This window comes from Oreochromis niloticus, unplaced genomic scaffold (genome assembly GCF_001858045.2).
Source record: "Oreochromis niloticus isolate F11D_XX unplaced genomic scaffold, O_niloticus_UMD_NMBU tig00008304_pilon, whole genome shotgun sequence".
In the NCBI taxonomy this organism is placed as follows: domain Eukaryota; kingdom Metazoa; phylum Chordata; class Actinopteri; order Cichliformes; family Cichlidae; genus Oreochromis; species Oreochromis niloticus.
In genome coordinates this window covers 79,642-99,795 of record NW_020329108.1, presented here as the reverse complement: position 1 = coordinate 99,795, position 20,154 = coordinate 79,642, and the positions used below count along the sequence as shown (strand labels likewise).

At 39.0% G+C, this 20,154-nt stretch overlaps 3 long non-coding RNA genes across 5 annotated transcripts; 2 read left to right on the top strand and 1 right to left on the bottom strand.

The window, feature by feature from the left end:
- Positions 1-9,004: 9,004 nt before the first annotated feature.
- On the top strand, positions 9,005-10,023 carry LOC112845636 (uncharacterized). Its single transcript, XR_003218500.1, has 2 exons — positions 9,005-9,505; positions 9,650-10,023. It is a non-coding gene; the product is annotated as an uncharacterized LOC112845636 (long non-coding RNA).
- A 517-nt stretch (positions 10,024-10,540) lies between these two features.
- On the bottom strand, positions 10,541-11,604 carry LOC112845634 (uncharacterized). The gene is made up of 2 exons (XR_003218493.1): positions 11,249-11,604; positions 10,541-10,626 (listed from the first exon to the last, which is right to left on the bottom strand). It is a non-coding gene; the product is annotated as an uncharacterized LOC112845634 (long non-coding RNA).
- Positions 11,605-11,754: 150 nt separating this feature from the next.
- On the top strand, positions 11,755-15,622 carry LOC109194744 (uncharacterized). 3 transcript variants are annotated; one of them, XR_003218495.1, is made up of 8 exons: positions 11,755-12,077; positions 12,611-12,650; positions 12,796-12,842; positions 13,155-13,198; positions 14,047-14,076; positions 14,534-14,602; positions 14,798-14,872; positions 15,268-15,622. It is a non-coding gene; the product is annotated as an uncharacterized LOC109194744 (long non-coding RNA). The 3 variants fall into 3 exon arrangements; XR_003218494.1 differs by having other exon boundaries at positions 14,798-15,622; XR_002056505.2 differs by lacking the exon at positions 12,611-12,650 and having other exon boundaries at positions 14,798-15,622.
- Positions 15,623-20,154: the final 4,532 nt, after the last annotated feature.

The window sequence follows — 20,154 nt, the reverse complement described above, 5'->3', positions numbered from 1 at the left end:
AGACCACGCCCCGCCACACACATTAACCAGGTAAAATACATATTTAGGCAGAATTTTGCAAATATCTATTTTTTTAGCGGCATAGTGCTTTTTTTTTCAATTACTTTTTAATTGAAAAAAAAAACTGTTGTGAGGGTGGCGGCTCACAACAGTTTTTGTTTGCTACATGGATCATTTTAGTTCAGCTGGGTGTCTTCCCTTTTGTTATATTTCTTTAAGAGTTCAAAATGCGTTAATTGCATAAACAAAATGTACTTTTCTCTGTAGCACTTCATGGATTTCATAAGCAACACACCTTAGTTTCTCTGTGGATTCTTTTAAAAAGCAGTTAAAAACTTTTCTGTTCAAACAAGCCTTTTGTTGATCTACGTATTTTATATTCTTTACATTATTTACATTTGATCTTTTACATTGTGTATAATGTCTATTGATTGTATTGTTTATTTTAATATTTGTGTACAGCACTTTGTGACTGCCTGTCTGTGAAAAGCGCTTAATAAATAAACTTTACTTACTTACTTTAGTTGTTTACACAAAGCACAAAGGTAAAAAACAATATATACAGTGTTATCTTCATTTTAGATGTCAAAAAGTATTTGCGGCTCCCAGTGTTTTCTTTTGCGTGGAAACCGGGTCCAAATGGCTCTTTCGGTGTTAAAGGTTGCAGACCCCTGGGATATGCGGTGGAGGGTAACTGCAAGAGAAGAAGCTAGTGGGGGACTAGAGCAGGGGAGCATGTGGTTCCCCGGGGCCCGCTGGAGGTTGAGGTCCATGCTCGATATGAGTAGCAACAGGGCCAGGGCACCAGCAGCACATCTTTTTTGACCGTAAAGGAGAGGGGAGGCTGACTCACTGCCTTGGCCAAATGGAGAGAGATTTTCAGCAGGGCCAGTGCAGCAGCAGCACATCTTTTTCAACCGTAAAGGAGGCAGGAGGCCGACTCACCCCCTTGGCTAAATGGCAGCAGGGACAATGTAGCTGCATGCATCTTGTTCAGCTGTAAGGGAGCCAGGAAGATGTGATGGTGGTCCCCGGGGCCCCCTGGAGGTGGGGGAGATCAGCAATTAGCTAGCGAGGAGAGTGCGTACAGCGGACGTGGCAAAGTGTTTCTGCGCAGTGTACCAGGGGCATGTAGAAACATTGTCGTACCATAGGCACGAGGAGTGTATGGCAGAGTGTTTCTGCGCAGTGTACCAGGGGCATGTGGAGAAACATTGTCGTACCATATGCACGAAGAGTGTATGGCAGAGTGTTTCTGCGCAGTGTAACAGAGGTACGTTTGAATTTACTTTCTGGAGTACCAGGGGCACGAGGATTTTGCCAGTGGTGTTTTGCTTTGTTAGTGGGAGGGGGCTTAAGTGTGGGTCCCTAGGGCCCGCTGGAGGTCAACGGCCATGCTCGATATGCGGTGGAGCGTGACTGCAAGAAAGGAAAGCTACTGGGGGACTAGAGCAGGGGAGGATGTGGGTCCCCGGGGCCTGCTGGAGGTTGAGGAGATCTGCATTTAGCTAGCGGTGGTCAGAATAGCAGCAGGGCCAGTGCAGCAGCAGCACATCTTTTTCGACCGTAAAGGAGACAGGAGGCCGACTCACTGCCTCGGCCAAATGGAGACAGCACATCAGCAGGGCCAGTGGAGCAGCATGCATCTTGTTCAGCCATAAGTGAGTCAGGAAGTTGTCGTGGTGGTCCCTAGGGCCCCCTGGAGGTGGGGGCGATCAGCAATTAGCTAGAGAGGAGGGGGCGTACAGCGGACGTGGCAAAGTGTTTCTGCGCAGTGTACCAGGGGCATGGAGAAAAGTTGTCATACCATATGCACGAGGAGTGTGTGTGTGTGTGTGTGTGTGTGTGTGTGTGTGGCAAAGTGCTGCTGGGCAGTGTACCAGGGGCATGTGGAAAAGTTGTCATACCATATGCACGAGGAGTGTGTGCGGCAAAGTGCTTCTACGCAGTGTACCAGGGGCATGTGGAAACTTTGTCGTACCATATACACGAGGAGTGTGTGTGTGTGTATGTGTGTGTGTGTGTGTGTGTGTGTGTGGCAAAGTGTTTCTGCGCAGTGTACCAGGGGCATGGAGAAAAGTTGTCGTATCATATGCACGGGGAGTATTTCGCAAAGTGCTTCTGCGCATTGTAAAAGGGGCATGGAGAAAAGCTGTCGTATTATATGCATGGGGAGTGTATGTAGCAGACTTCTGCCTAGTGTACCAGGGGCACAAGGATTTTGCCACTGTTTTTCTGCTTTGTTAGTGTAATGGGGGCTTAAGTAAGGGTCCCCGGGGCCTACTGGAGGTCAAGGTCCATGCTGGATATGCGGTGCAGGGTAACTGCAGGAGAAGAAGCTAGTGGGGGACTACAGCAGGGGGCCTGCTGTAGGGGGGTGGGGTGGGGGGTGGAATTGTGTTTGAATGAATCACTGTGCAATAGACTGACAATAGTCAAAATACAGTGCAATAGACATTTGTCTGCTACATCTCATTAATAAGTTTATTCCATCTCTATTTTCATCTCTATCATATCACAGATTCATGGTATGGCTCTTCAGTTTTAGTCCTCTGTAGTTACTACAGCTCTGCACTATACCCTTGTTCTTGAAAATTCATACTACTACTGGACAGCTGGAAGGCCACCCTGCATGTATTTGTTTTGTTTTGTTTGTTTCTTTGTTGTTCCCATTGCGCTGATCTCGAGGTGCTGTCTGGAGACAGCTAGTATGGTCTCAAAGTCAAAGTAAACTTTATCGTCATCTCTGCTATATACAGTACAGTATATAGAGACGAAACGACAAGGCCCCAGTTCTATTCAGTGCAAGAGACAAACAATAAATATAAAAAGAGTAAAAAATACATATACACTTAATTGCCCCTTGGCAATTTCTGATTCTGATTCTGATAAGGTAAAAGCTAAAAGGTATAACTATACACTTTAAGACTAAGGTAAAAGGATCAATAACAATGAAAAATTTACAATTTACAGTTGAATGATTTAAAGTGACCCTTAAATGGTCTAAAATGACCAGCGTACCAGCTTTACAGTTTACAGTATGAGTGATTTAAAGTGACCTTGAAGTAATTTGAAGTGACCAGTGTAGCAGCTTGAAAACACGGACAGGATTCTTCAGAGTAAGGATTGTCCATAGAGCAGCATCTGCATTTCAAAGGCAGTGGTATGTGGAGTGCAATAGAGTCAGTTAATGGTTTGTGTGGGTGTGTGTGGTGGGGCCGGGGGGAGTGGGGGAGTCAGTAGTGAGTTCAAGACTTTGATGGCTTGTTTGAAAAAGCTATCTCGCAGTCTGGAGGATCGGGCCCAAATGCTGCAATAGCGTGTGCCGTATGGGAAGAGGGGAAAAGTCCATGTGCGGGGTGTGAGGGGTCAAGCACGATGCAGGAGGCCTTACTGATGCAGCGCTTGTGAAAGATGTCCTGTAGCACATGGAGGGATGTTTGTCAACATTCAGTGACAGGTTTTTTACACTGCAACAGAACGCCAGCTGCTGAACCTCATTTCTGTACGCTGACAAGTCGTTGTTTCTGATGACTCCTGTAGAACATGTGTTCTCAGTGGGCTGAGAACAGCCCACTGTTGACATGGCAGTGTCAATGAGTGTGGATGAGTTTCTCTTCAAGCCATGTATGTTTTAATGTGATTATATCACAAGTTGTTCACAGATCTGGACATTGGTCTCAGTGAAGTTTTATACAATCCAGAATTTTTTTCCAACATGTTATGGAGTTATCTTACCCTTTCTTATCCCAACCTCAACTTCAACCTCTCAGCTACAATCAACAAAACCTAGCCTGCTGTGCTAAGTCAGCTCCTCTGACTGAGCCTGCTCTGGTAACTTGGCCTCCTTAACAAATAATCCTCATAAATATACATCTTTTGGAGTATTTCCAAATGACATTAGAGATGACTGCTGTATTGTAGTTGAAAAAAATACTACAATTCCAAAATCTAAGTTGATTGATTTGATTGAGTTGATTTGTCATTACACGTTAATTGAAACATTTCTCTGAGCAAGTCTTTCTTCTTGACATAGCTCTAGTTAACTGGAAACAGATAAAACTGATAGTCTCTAGTGATGATGCTGTTACCTTTTTCATTTGAATATTAAATAAACATGCTCCATTCAAAAAGCTGAGAATTTAAAATAGGGATAATCTCTGGTTTACAAAGGATTTGGCTGATTTGCTGCTTGAGTGGTCAGTTGCTAGAAAAACCAAGTCTGCATCTGACTGGCAGCACTTTCATGAACTTAGAAACAAAAGTACTTCACTTATCGGAAAATCTAAGTCTAGTTATTATTTACATCTAACTACAGGAACTTACAGTGACCTGTCAGTTTTGAAAGTCTATTAAAAGGCTACAAAATAAGCCTGCTTCCAGTCTTCCTCAGAAATTGAAATATAGTAACACTTTTACTAATCATAAAAAGGATATGTTGAATCTATTTAATGTTTATTTCTCCATAGCTGCCGTACCTGGAGAACAGTGTTCTCAATTTGGAGCAGTACACCTGGATGAACGATGTCATCATCACGTGGCTTCACATTAAACCCCAGTCATATGCTGTCATGGTCCCAGGACTTATGACCCAGTGTTTTGAGTTTTGATATTCTGTATTAGGTTCATTTGTATTCTTAAGACCCTTAGGTTCCGTATAGTTGGTTTGATTTGATTAGATGTACCCCTTGTGTCTTTGCCCTCTGTCTCCTTTAGTGTGTCTGTGTTTATTGAATTGTAAATTCTTGTGCCTTTTTTCCCTTGTGTTTTATTCCATCATGTTTATCACGTTTCCCCAGCTCGTTATGTCTGTGCTCTCCCCGTGCTCTCTCTCCCCCCTCCTGTCTGCTTGTGTCCTTCCTGTGTTACATTTAAGGTCCACTGCTTGGGTCAGTATTTTCAGTTCCATGTCCTCCCTGTCTTGTTATGTGTAATTGTCCTCAACTGTGTTCCTCGCATGTTGTGTGCCTCTCTGTGAAGTTTAGTTTACATTTTTCCAGTCTAGATTAGTTTTGTATCGCTCCTTTGAGTTAATAAATAAAGCTTTATTTTGAGTTAATTCCCGTGTGTTGTGAGTCCTGCATTTTTGGGTCCAATTTCCTGCCTGCACACAGCACCCCTAACCCAAAGTGAAGTGGACTATAACAACATTGAGGCTTGCCACCCTCTACCCCAAAAAAATGATGGTGACAAAAACAGCCATCATTGTGAGACTGGTTAACAGAAAACACAAATTGCACTGATAAAACAAGGAAAGAATCTGAAAGGATCCGAGGTCTTCATGAATGAACATCTGAAAAAACTAAATGTGGACATCGACAGGAAAGCACACTACTTGAAGAAACAGGGAAAAATTCAAAATACATGGACCACAAACAAGCATTGATTAAACTCAATGGAACACAGGAACAAGCCAAACTGTTGATCATCTGATGACCATGATTTGTTCCCCCTGTCTAAATCATGGACAAACAGTATCCTACAGTTGTTTATGTTTTTAAACCCATTTTGCACAGAGAGCCATTTTTTGAAAAATGTATTGATAGCAATGTTGAATATTATTACACAGGAAAAAAAACAACTTCACATAAAATAATGCACTGTGACACCTCTGCCTTTCTAAATGGAGGGACAGTAGCTGCGTGTGTATATGTAAGCGTGTAACAGAGGTGGGACCAAGTCATTGTTTTGCAAGTCTCAAGTAAGTCCCAAGTCTTTATCCTCAAGTCACAAGTCAAGTCTCAAGTAAAGTCAAGCAAGTCAGAGTCAAGTCGCAAGTCAAGACAGACAACTTTCAAGTCAAGTCCCAAGTCCGAAACTTTGAATTTCAAGTCCTTTCAAGTCTTTTTTTTAACCCTCTGGGGTCCCGGGTATAATTGGCCGTTCTTGACTACTTTTGATTTTACTTCTATATTTCACTTTTAAAATATGTTTTTCTTGCCTTGTTTGGTATCATTATTTACAGCACAACCTCAAATATCTGAAATTTGAGTTATTTTTTTCATTTTGGTATACTATATTAGCACAGTTGATCTAAATTCAGACAAAAAATTCAGAATCCGAGTAGAAAAAAGTTATATTTTTTTACATGTTTAACGAATCATTTTCATAACTTGAAATGCAAATAGAAATTGTACATTTCTAAAAATTATGCACAAGTTTTGCAAACAACAAAGTTATATGATGCTATTTACCTAAAAATGCAGCCAAGGCCTCAGGCGTTTTTTATATAACCATTTAAATCTATTTACAGAACAATCAGGTGTGCTGCATCAAATAAGAAGGCACACAAATTATTTGTGCCAGTCCAAAAAATGTAGTTTGTGTTCAGTATAAGACAGAGGAGAACACCACAGGCCTAAACCCTGCAGGTCTGACAACTGGAGGTGCAACAGTCCAGTTTTCTATGTGGAGACAGCGTTTACACTGGAATCTGCCTTTGACAGCTTTTTTAGATCAAATATGAAATTCAGCAGTCTAACCGACACACAATACAAAACAATAACTACACAACAAACTAACTACAGCCTCCAAACACGCTAAACGTCACTAATGTCTCACATATGAAAACTCGCTCTCTCTCTTTCTTTCGCTCGCCCGCTTTCCGTCGCGGGTGTCACTCCTAAAAACTTCCCCTTCTCCCTAAACAACCAAATGTCACATGTTGCCTTATCATTTTTTTGATTGGCTGACATGGTAAACTCTAACACCAATAGGGAAGGGGTGTTTTTTCTTTTTCTTTTTTCACTCGCAAGTGGAGAGCGTATGCTAGGCTGTCTGTAGAAAACACCGTTTTTGTCTAGCATCCCTGTTGAGAATAACCTTTGCAAATAAACAACAGCTAATAATATAAGATCAAAGTATTTTATTTGATGTATTAACATAAATGACAGAAGAAAAAGGCTATGTATAGCAGGACTACTCAATTACACACTAAGGTGGGCCAGATTTTCTAACCAAAAAAAAAAATTTTCCCTGGCTCAGACATGCAAAAGTTAAACACGACCATACACTAATTGCAAATTAAACACAGTGATTTTGAATTGTGATGTGATGGTAAAATAAATATTTGTCAGTCTAAAGTGGGTTAAATCTACGGGGTTAATGATGGGGAGGAGACGGAGAGAGACTGAGTACAGCTACAGAACCCACTTTCTGAAACGGACCCTGCTCACCATTCACCGACAATTCTGAGCTAACAAGCTGCATGTTATTCTTGGATGCGCTTGCAGGACCGGATTTAAAATAGCATGACAAACATATCATACCTGTTAAAGCCAAACAGTATCATCAACGTAGCCCGAAGAACATTTGCTAATAAGATGAAGTTAGCTAAGTAAGTAAGCTATTTCATCGTAGCAAAAAAAAAAGAAAAAAAAAAAGCACCACCTACCGTTCTTTATGCAACTTCAAATGTCGGACAAAGTTGGAAGTTGTTCCATCTCTGTCTGTGATTCTCTTCTTGCATGTTTTGCATATTGCATTTCGTTTTTTGTTGACTACTTCGTAGTTTATGTACCCGAAAGAAATTACTCTTGGAAGCATTTTTGGCTCAAGCGTTTTTGTTCTTGTTTTTTTCAAATCTGGTTAATTTGATTGGCTGTGCTACAGCCCACGCTCACATACATACGGAGTGTGGTAAGAATGAATGAATGAATAAAGTGAATTAATGGTCCGCACTTTTTATATAATATGTATGTTAAATTTTAGATTTGGGTAAAATATCAAGTCTTTTCAAGTAAACAGGTTCAAGTCCAATTCAAGTCCCAAGTCACTGGTGTAAAAGTCCAAGTCAAGTCACAAGTCTTACAACCTTTTTTCAAGTCAAGTCTAAAGTCATAAAATTAATGACTCGAGTCTGACTCGAGTCCAAGTCATGTGACTCGAGTCCACACCTCTGGCGTGTAAAACCTGAAGATGTAAGATTAACAGTAACAGTATTTTGTCTCTATCTGCCATTCTGCAATTCATCTCATGTAAACAATAACGTGCGCACAGCATGACGTAAAAAAAGGCACATACCTTTGACGCTGCGTGACCAACTCTGTATACCTCGTCCACACGTAAACGCAAAAAATGAGTTTTAAAAAAATCTCAGTTTTCGGTGATTCAAAACGCCGTTTACATGTGCACGAAACAGCTGCGTTTTAAATAATACCCATGTAGGTGCGGACGTAGCGTAAAAGAGTTAGTAGTTTATTTTATCCCATACGGTAAAAAAATACATTTTTCCTGGCCAAAATATATTTCAAATATATGGTAAATATATTTTGTATTTGTGATGCTCCAAAAAAATATATTTTTGAAATTGAAAATATATTTCTTTCAAACCAAAATACATTTCAAAACATATTTTAGGGTGAAGAAAATACATTTCCAACCTTACAGTAGAATGCATATCAAAGTATCCTTTATTTAAAATGTATTTAGTGCAATAATGATAATAATACTAAAAGTAACATGTTTTATGCACATCTGCAAAAAACAGTTGGATTCAAACAAAACAGAGTCAAAGGTCTATCACGAATTAGGTTGTTTATTCATTTGCTTACAGTATTTCACATTACACAATATCTCACTATAATGTAGCGTTCATTGACTTTGAAATTATCTGTCAGTGATACAGTAAACAAGATACAACAACTGCTATGTACACTTTAGTTTTTGACAATATATACAGTATAGTATATAGGGCAGCACGGTGGCACGGTGGTTAGCACTGTTGCCGCACAGCAAGAAGGTCCTGAGTTTAATTCCACCATCAGGCCGGGGTCTTTCTGTGTGGAGTTTGCATGTTCTCCCCGTGTTTGCGTGGGTTCCCTCCGGGTACTCCGGCTTCCTCCCACCGTCCAAAGACATGCAACTTGTGGGGATAGGTTAATTGGATAATTCAAATTGCCACTAGGTGTGAATGTGCAAGTGAATGTGAGTGCGAATGGTTGTCTGTCCCTGTGTGTTGGCCCTGCGACAGACTGGCGACCTGTCCAGGGTGTACCCCGCCTCTCGCCCTATGACAGCTGGGATAGGCTCCAGCGCCCCCGCGACCCTGAAAAGGATAAGCGGAAGCGAATGGATGGATGGATACAATATAGTACTTAAAGGAACACACTCCACTTTTTTTGGAAATAGGCTCATTCTCCATCTCCCTCAGAGTTAAAAATGCAGCGTCTTCTTTCTAGATCCATACGTTAATAGGGCTCTGGAGCGTGATCTTACGGGATGGGGCGTAGCCAAGATTTTTGGTCGAGGCGCCATATTAGCAGGCCAAACAAATGCTTGCTGTCTGGCCGGTTGTAATGTTAGATTGCACTACCGGCAAAGGAATAAGCTTGAAAACAGGCTCTCTTTTCATTGTTTCCTCACCTGGAAGAATCATGAGGGAGCTTATGTGTTGGATGTTACCAAAAGAAGGCGTCTAGCCTGGATAGCAGCTGTGAGACGAGCTGATATTCAGTTCTCTACCATCCCCAGATATCTGTTGGTGTGCTCCAGTATTTTCATTCAGGTAAGTTCTAAATAAGTTCATATTATTCTTTATAGCCTGTTAGTTTTATTTTCAATGCGCTCTGAGATCATAGCACAAACTTAGAACAAACATGCAGAACTACCTTCTATTTATAGAGTTGCTAATTATTTGGCATTATTGCAGCAAACCAGCCTATGAAATGAATGAAACAAATCCTGACTGGGTTCCAACACTACACATGGGGCACTACGAAATCCCTGCTTCAAACTACATGCTACACACCACCATACCAATCAGATTACTTCTTCCATGTGTGAGTAAAAAGGTGACCCTCCTGGATAAGATGGCAAAGGTTTGCTGCGTTTTGGTGAACATGTGCCCCAGTGTGGTAGTAAAACTAGGGGAAAATACTCTTGTTAAATACTCTTAAGTCTTGTGCTGTTTATGTAGTGATAAGTTTTCAAAAGAGACAGTAAATTACAGAATGCTAGTAGTGGGTGATATTATTTAAATGCTGTCATCATTTTATGTGAACATTTTGTCATTTGTAAACTATACATAACATTGATTCTACATTGTAACTGATTTGATGTTCTACAAAGTGCTTTTAATTAAAAATAGGCAAACATTTCTTTGTTTCTTTATTCAACTTTTGAACAGTGGTGCTTAGTAAGTACATATTCAGTAAATGCAAATTATTTACATGGCCCCCTAAATTAAAACATTATGGGTTATTCAGAACAGAACTATGCTTGGAAAAATATTGTCCCATCAGTTGATCCAACTCCTTCACAGTAGCAGGTGAAACTTTTCTTTTTTGAGGAGAGCTTCTTTTACCTGTCACAACGAATGGTCTGTTTATGTTTTGATCAAGAACCTTTTTTTGGGCAGCTGAAGAGGAGAAGTCTATCTTATTGCCAACCTCTGGCTGTATCTTGGTCATATTACCAGGCAAAACCCAGTATGCAGGTTCATCTGTAAAAGTCCTTGTGCCACAGAGCCGCACTGTTGCTTCTACATTAAACAGAAGAGCAGCGACATGGGTGCAGGTCTCCACGACTCCGGCCATACAGGTGCAGTGGGCGGCTTCAACCTTCCCTGTGATGCTCACAATGACCTGTGGCTGCAATGGTGCAATTCAGTCTTTAAGAGTGCAGTACCTGAAACACACACAGACAAAGTTCATTTAAAGACAAGAGCTTTAATAAGCCAAGGCCGACACAAATGTGTTTTATCTACTTTCAAATCCATTTATCATAAATGTAACAAATAAAGTGTTTTTATGTATCCATGTATAGAACACTGCATCTTTCTAAATCTGCCTGTTTCTTTTTAGAAACCTATCAGCAAAAAATGAACCTAAAGTATGTAATGCAAGGATGTAATCACTTTCAAGAGGGAGAAAACACAATGTTCGACTTTAAGTGACAATTATGGACACCTAATATGATAAGGAGATTCTGCAGGTCATTAATCAATGTATAAAACTAAAACAGAATGTATTTTTAGTGACACAGGACACAAACAAGGAAGCAAGATGTGTAATTAGGGTTATTTATAATAAATATGAATTAATTAGGGCAATTTCTTTAACCATAAAGAATAACTAAATCCTTAGGACAATGTCACATCAATGCACTGAACTCACTATGTTATCCCTCTAACAGAGCCTCTACATGTTCTCACTGTAATTTCCCCCTCATCAATGAATTTATGCTGCACTAATTTGAATGTTCGGGGGGGATCAAACGCATTTTACTCGCAGTACTCAAGCTGACTTACCTTTGCTTGAATGACGGCGTACTCACAACGTGGAGGCTTAAAAATAGCCAAATCTTGTACCCAGTCCTTGGTGAATTGGATGTGCGCCTCCAGAGATTTATAATTGCGAAACTGGTGCGCCATGTATGCGCTGACTCCACAGACAAGGTACGAGAGTAGATCATGCTAAGTCAATAGCGGTTTGGTCTTCAGGGTTTCTACTCCACGGCCGTATTTCATACGGGTCCACATTTCAACAATCAAGTACCGTCTCTTTGCATCTGGACACAATCTGTCTCTATACCGTCATTTTCTTTTGAGCTACGTTTCAGAATGGTTCGTAGCAATCTTGTTTTGATTCGTGGCCTGCCAAGATGGTGCTGCGCTCCCACAATGCATTGCGACATTACATCAACTCCAAAGCCCTTTGCGTGCAGGAGAGTATGCGCATGCGCATTGCCATGGTGGTTTAAAAAATAAAGATATAATGAAAAGTAATTAATAAAAATTAAATATTTAAACATTCCCACAAATATGCAATGAACGTGCAAAAACTCTCTTTATTAGTTGTTGCTCTTTCTTTCTTTCTTTCTTTCTTTTTTTTGAAAAATAACGACGTCTCTGAGGCGCAAATTCCGACAGTGAGAGGAACGGCCGGATACAGGAGACGGGAAGAAACAAGCCGATTATGTTCGCTTTAATTAAGTGGTTGGAAGATGTAAAATTCTCAATTCTGCCAACTGAACATATACGAGATTTTAATGAGGATGAATAATTAGCCGGCATGGAGGAAACGGACAAGAAGGAGGCGGGTGGCCGGTCTATGAAGCCTCCATCATCAAGCTAGCAGGTGCCTTTTCTCATATAATATTACTTTATTCTCGCTTATTTGGCACGGAAGCGTAGAGCTGCCACCCAGGCAAAAGAGAAATAGAAGTATATCACGTTATAACGTGAAAAGTTTATCGATCTAACAATATACTATCATGTTTATACAATATACTTTTCATGTTTGAACAACATTGTACGAACAATGTACATCATTATCACGTCCGTACAATATTGTGCGAACGTGATAATTATGTATATTGTAATAACGTGATATTATATTATACATACATGAAAAGCATAATGTTAGAACAATAAACTTTTCACGTTATAACGTGATGTAGCTCTATTTTTCTTTTGCCTGGGTGGCAGCTCCACGCTTCCATAATTTGGTAATCAAAATATGTAACTTAATTGATTATATTGTGACGTACTTTTGCCTTTTCTTATTATTCTGCCTTCTCAGAAAGGGAAAAAAATACAAATAAAACTGTTTTACACTTGTTATATACAATAACTATCAAAACCTATTCACATTTAATTTGGCTTTCACAGAAATCCCACCTCTCCTTCTGGCTACAGAGCACTTACCAAGGTTAGAAACAAAGCACAGTTATGCTTAATTAGTGTTCGCTAATTACAATGTTCCACATTTCCTTGCCTTTTAAGTCATTTTTAGGCTTTTTAGAGTTTTTGTTTTTTGTTTTTTTAGCAGTAATGTTTCTGCCTATTTATTTCAGCCCATGAAATCGAATGCAGATCTTCCTGATGTCAGATTTACATAAATGTAGGTAATTTTGTTTGTCATTGTCATTAATGTTGTTGCTGTTGTTGTTTTTGTGCAGTTCGCAATCATATAAACCTAGCAAGCATCAGTCAGCACAGTGACTAACCTAAACTGATTCTTGCTTTATTCACATATATTATATGTAATTATATATACCTGCACATTGTACCTAGGGTTGCGGCCACTTGGCCCCACCCCATTGTTGTGACAGCCCTGATTGTACTTACACACTGCATCTGAACAGGGAACAGTCTGCCACATTAATGTATTTTTAAGTGACTTGTTTGTAATACATGAATTTGTTTCTTACAGATGTCAAAGTCTCAACCTCATGCTGCCCTCCCCATCCTCCTAAAGTAAGTATTTGTTGTTGTAGTTTTTTATACAGTGTCTGTGTCACATGCTAATCATAATTATTGAAATAACTGTTTTCTAACAGATTTTCCAAAACACTAGTTATGTTTGTTGTCATTCAGACCAGTACTACTGCTTAGACATTGCTTAGTGGTCATGCATGTTTGACAAGCTTGTTATGATACCAAAACAGTAGGCCTGTCACAATAATCGATATATTGACTTAACACACAATACATGTACATGACCTCAATAATTGTTGATGATGCAATTTATCTGCCATTATATTTACAAAAATAAAATATAATAATAACAACACAATAACATTAAATAACATTGTTTTCTATTTGTTAGAAAATTTACTATTTATTCAAGTTTTTACGGTATCTAATATTTTGATACCTAATTTCCATGATCTAAATATTTATTTATTTTATTTTATATTTTGTTGGTTTGACAATTGAAAGTGTGTAGATCTTGCATTATTATGGTGTTATATTATGATTATACATTCAAAGACATAAAATGGTCTTAAAATGACAATGACATAACTTGTCGCAATTGTTTATTGGTCAATATACCGACCAACAAAAAGTTGTTATCGTAACAGGCCTTCAAAACAGACGGTTTTATGATTGATAAATTCAAAACATAAATAAATTTAATTTCTCTGAGATTCTCTAATATTCAGTTACAGTTCACAGCACAGCTACCTGTACATGCAGTATTATACTGTAAATATAAATCTCTGCATTTAGCATCCCACTAGAAGAGTCACAGTTACTGCCTCTTTTTTTTTTTTTTACAAATACCTGTACTATTACTAACACATTTACTGTTTTACTTTTAGCCTGTGGATACAAATGCAGATTTCCTTAATGTAAGTTGTGCATTTTAATTACATCATGTTATTTTTATTATTATTTATTTATTTTATTTTACATTCAAATATTTCAAGCTTCTTGGTTAAAGAGGTAAAGAATAGTAGGTAAAGAATAGTTCACCTATAATTGATATTCCCAATTAATTTCTCACCTCTGATTGAATGCCTTTGTTTGTTTGCCTTTTTTGACTATAACAAAACATTTTTGCAGGATATATATGGTGAATTTATATGCATAGATACAGTCGTAGTGCTTGACACATGCACACAGCAGTAGATGTACTAAAAAGGAAATAATTACAATCATGATGTTGATTGCTGATGTCAGTATATATATTTTAGAGGAATGTTTTGTTTTTCACCCAAAATGAACTATATTGCTTCGGAAGAGATTTATTACCCTACCTGACTCTTATATATTGTTCTGTTTTTTGTTTGATTTTGTTATTTTCAGGTTCAATGGTGCGTGTTCTTCTAATGGCTGCCTTCCCACTGGAGGTTTTGATCCACAGCAATTTAAAAGGTAAACAGCTTTGAAAGTCAGTTCAAATGGTTAGCTAATAGTATTCTAAAAAGCCTCTGTCACCAGTTTCTTTACCAAAAAGTACCCATAAAAGTATATCGCATATCATTGTAGTTCAAATGTTTAGTTGTACAAATATCAGATTTTTGGAAATCTAAAACTAGTCAAACACTCAAATGTTCATGCTTTTTATAGGAGGACAGAGCAAAACGGACATCGGCGCAGAGCGAAGAACTGCCCTTCATAAGGACACTATGACAGCCATATATAGTAAGTGAAGACTTTCTGTGTATCTAAAATTGCATACAGCACAAGTAACTTACTTTACAACCATTAAAATAGGTTGTAAAGTAAGTTACCAATACAAATAGGTGATGATGCTTTGTAGTGGTTGGTCTCAGACAAAGAAGGTCAACAGATTTATGAATGCTGGAGGGTAAGGAGAGACAACCAAAAGGGGTGTTAGCATTACTGTAATGTGAACTGGATAGACTTTCCATCTAGGAAAAAAAAGAGGTAAAATTATGCATAAAATATATCTGTATTAATATCTGTATCTATATAAACAGAAATATCTGTTTGCTAAATGAAGCCAGCTAACATAAATCATATTTTTATTTTAATTCTGATAAAAGTAATAGAACTGTGACTTTTGTTTGTTACAGGAAGAGGTTTCCCAATGTGTCCAGAAGGGCTTTGAGGATTGCAGTGAAAGCTGGGGGAACTGAGACTGCTGGAAAAGGAAAAGAAATTACATTTTAAGTATGTTGACTTATGTTCATACAATCACACACACATATACACATACACACACACATATATATACACACACATATATGTATATGTGTGTGTATATATATGTGTGTGTGTGTGTTTCTTTTAGAATGTTTAAGTATGTAATGAGAATAAAATAATAAAATGAATACTCCTTGCTTGATTGATATGCTATATGTATGTTTTAAACATCAAATAAAGATTTCTTTCAGCTGTTACATGTGAATGTGTTTTCTTAGAAATATATGAAGGGTTAAATTTATATATTTTTGAATGATTTTGAATAAGTTTAAATTGTATTTTGAAATATATTTTATAAATATATTTCAAAATATTAAAAAAACAGCCAAAAAATATATGTGTTAAAACACATTTCAAAATATATTATAATATATTTTTTAAATATATTTTAAAATATACAAAAAATGGCCAAAAATATATGTGCTAAAATATATTTCAAAATACATAAATATATTTTAAAATGTATTTTAGCACATATATTTTTTGGCCATTTTTTGTATATTTTGAAATATATTTCAAAATGTATTTTAAAATATATTTTTTTACCGTATGGCATTACTACCTGTAATTTAATGCTGATTACTTGTATTTGCTTAATTGTTTACTAAATGTTTGAGATGTGAAATAAACCGCAATGGAGTTAAATATGGGTTTGTGTAGTTGGAGGATGTGTTAGTGCGTGTGTGTGCGCGCGTGGGGAGGCGGGGGTGAACATTTTTTCTTGTAAAACAAAGGGCAGCCTAGCAAAAAAAGTTTGGGAACCACTGCTATTAAAGTAAAAAATCTTTTTAAAGAAATGGTCCGGGAACAGGTCACTCAGGTTAATCCTGTGTGAACAACTGTAAATAGCTGTACATAATGTTTTCCTGTCATGGTGCTGGGTCGTTGACCCAGCGTTTTGTGTTTAACATGATTATTGTCTTCTGTTCTAGTTTAATCTGATTTTGGTATCCTGTGTCCTACCCTTGTACCCTGTTCATGTCCCTGAGTTCGTGTTGTGGACTTCCTGCTTTATTTTGAAGCGCTGTGTCTGTTGTCACTGTGTTCAGCTTGTATCCTCCATTCGTTTTGTGTATTAGGATCAGCTGTGCTTCCCACCTGTGCGTCATTACCTGGTCTCCTTGTGTATGTATAATGGCTGTATCCCAATTCAGGGTCTGCAGCCTTAAAGGCCGCATTTTAAGGCCGATTACGTCACAGCAACGCGACAAAGGCTGTCCCAATTCAAAGGCTGCTCGAAATGCAGCCCTCAAATGCGTCCTTCATTTCCCTGAATTCTAAGGATGTGGCGGTGTACACTTCATGGCCCAAAATATCCCAGACTTCATAGCGCAGCGGTGGGTGTGGATAATTTTGCCGAAAAAAAAACAGTGGAAACTTTTAAAAGTAAGTACTGAATATTATGTCACTTATTTATGTGCAAATGTTTAAAAATGAAGAATACTAAAACATTACTGTTGGCCACATGTTGGCAAAGTAATGTGACATTAGTGATGTTTGTACTAACTTGGTTTTAAAGCCTTTACTGTAAAATATATGTCGTTCAATAGTCGACCTTAATCTTACAGAGAATGTGATGATTTTATGGATAATTAAAGTCAGTCATATATCCACAAACACAACAAGCTGAAAGTCAGTGATGCTGCTCGGTTTGCAGTCCTGAATATGACGGCACAAGCAGGATTCACTGCACTGTTAATGTTAGCTATGTCATATTGCTGCCTCTGTTCGGTGGTGTCGAGCCAAACGGACTTTAACGTGTGTCTGAACGAGCTGACGGTTCACTCGTTAAGCTGAAAGAAAGATGCTTTAATCACAGGAGTCACACATGTGTCCACTGGACCATCTGGGAACTCTTCTTGTTTAGCACTCGTAATAACACAAACACTAAATCCTCCTTCTCTTGTGCTGTTTTGTAGCAGTGTGTACACCTGAGACTGTCACCTGTCTGTCTGTCCTGCACTCTCTCTCTGTTTCTTTCTCTCTGATTGTGGAATAAAAGTATGAACATGTATTTATAAGTTACACTTGTGTTTGAATCCTGCAGCTTATCACACATTTGATTTCCATGTGTGACAACTGCAAGTGTCCAGAGTGAGGACAGACTGAGGGACCCACTGCTGCACATCATCTGTGAGGCTTTGCACCCCTGATGATCCACCAGGACAAACTCAGCAGTGTGTGAGGAAGAGGAGGAGGAAGAGCCAGCAGCAGCTGACAGATGGAGAGAATAGACAGACTGTTCCCGGTTTGTGAAGGACTGCTAGGAAAGTTTAACATAACTAATTGTCTGTCCTGAATCAGTCTTATTAGGTAATGTTCAAATAATTTTATCATTCCAGTGTTTTCAGTGTGGGAGAAAGTACTCAGGGCCTTCAAGTTACACACTATGAAAGGCAGCAACAAGTTTAATATTCAGAAACCTAAAGTATGTATCAGCAGCAGAATGGAGCTAAAAATAAATGTTTGTTTCAGTTCTATGAAGCTTTGAGTATTTTGGATTAGTAGTACTGCTGTGTTTGTTGCATCATATTGCTGTAATTGTTTATATGCTTTATATATTCTACGGTTCCTCTTCCTGTTGGTAATTGACTTCATCATGCGACGATCACTTGACCAAGCTGGCATCGGTGTGGCCTGGCACGAAGTTCGTAATCTTACTGACTTGGATTTCGCAGATGACATCGCCCTGCTGGGCTCGACTCAGGAGGACCTCCGAAAGTTGACTGCGGCCCTGCAGAGGGAGGCGACGAAAGTTGGATTAAGAATCGGCGCCAAAAAAGCCAAGGTACTCCGATTTGGCTATGCACGTGCCCGCATTCCTGTCATAATCGACCAACAACGTGCTGAAGAGGTGGAGAATTTTACATATCTTGCCAGCATCATCTCGAATGACGGGGTCTCTGATCGGGATGTCGACGCCAGAGTAGGGAAGGCGGTTGGTGTCCTGCAACGTCTGCAACCTATTTGGAACTCGACCTCCCTAAATGTTAGGGTCAAGATCAGACTATTGAACTCTATCGTTCCTACTGCACTATACGCTAGTGAAACCTTGCGCTCAACAAGTGTAATTACCCAACACCTGAATGTACTTCAACAACATGGCCTGTGGCGAATCCTGAGAATTTCCTACCGGGACCGAATAACAAATGAGGAGGTCCTACGAAGAGCAGGCACCCGCCCATTAGCCGATGTTGTTGCAGAAAGGCGCTTCCGCTTTGTGGGCCATATTTTACGCCTACCCCCTCATCGCCCACCTAAGATTGCCATTACATGGCGTACGCGTACTGGCAAGGCCAACCAAAGACCACATGGCGTCGAACATTCATGGACGATCTGAGAACTGTCGACATTGTCTGGGACGAAGCTGAAGCAGTCGCTGCTGACCGACATCGATGGAGATCACTAGCTGCCCGATGCGCCGCCCGGCGTAGGAGGAACTAAGTGCTAAGTAAGTAATATATTCTACGGTAAGTTGATCTATAGTGTTACATCATATACATATGTGTTTGTATATTTTCTGCCCAGTTTGACCCATTTAGCAGAAGTCAGCCTGTTTAAGGCTCTGATATCTATTCTGTATGACTTAAAGCACTTATGACATGGTCTGATTTTTCTCACCCAATAAAGGAATATTTAATATATCAGTCTACTCTTCATGTTATCAGAAACAGTTTTCACAGCTCGTACATTTTCTTTTTCCACATATATATGTAAGCATTGAGCCAAATGTAATAATGCCAACATATTAAAAACAATATTTGTCTCTTATATATAACACATCTATATATATACACTGTCAAAGATACTTGTCTTTGAGTGAAGATTTAAGGTGATAGGAAATATAAATAACTGCAACTTGAATCTTTACTGAAGCTCAGTATTTGACACAGAGTTCAAATTCACTGCTGTAATAACTAATAATGATTAATATAATAACTATAATATTGGCCATATTATATTTACATTACCAAAGTGAGATGACTTTAGTCTCATGAACAACATTAACTAATTGTTACTTACTAGCTAATCTTAAAATGACTGTTCAGTACAGAAATGAAGCCCAACAATCGTGTTTTACAGTCCTGTGGTCTCAGCCTCAGATACTTATCAAATCACACAAAGCTCATGTAGAAACAAATGAACAAAATATGTTCTACTTCATTTCTGTCAAACAAAGCTGTATGAAACGTTTTCAGCTGTTAGTATCATGTTGCTAGGCAACCTGGGCAGCGCGACTGAGGCTAGACCGTCCCATTTCAGAAGCCTCGCACTTCCGGCCTTAGCGGTCTTTGAGTACGTGGCCCTTGAGGACCATTAAGGCTGCGTACTTTGAGGCTGAAGACCCTGAATTGGAATACAGCCATGCTGAGAAGGTCATTTAGTCATTTAAATTAGCTGTGTTGGATCAAGTACACATCTAACACTCCAAACCAGTTGGTGGCGGTAATGCCTCATTTTGCTGTTTGCCAACCGCCAATAAAGAAGGAGGACACATCTAAAACCTGCAGGACACCGGCCCTCGAGTTCACCACCCCTGAATTAGGGTCTCGTCTCTCAGAGTCTCGGCATCAGTCAGTGGGGGGAAATAACCACGACTGCAGTCGTCATCACATCACAAACTTCTGGCCACTTCAGATTTAGCAGTGTGCACGTAGCGGCACATTTAAGATCTAGTTAAAAGGGCTAACAGGATGAACTGGGACTCAGGTCTGAACTCTCGTCCCATCTGAAGACAGAGGGTTACCCAAACAACA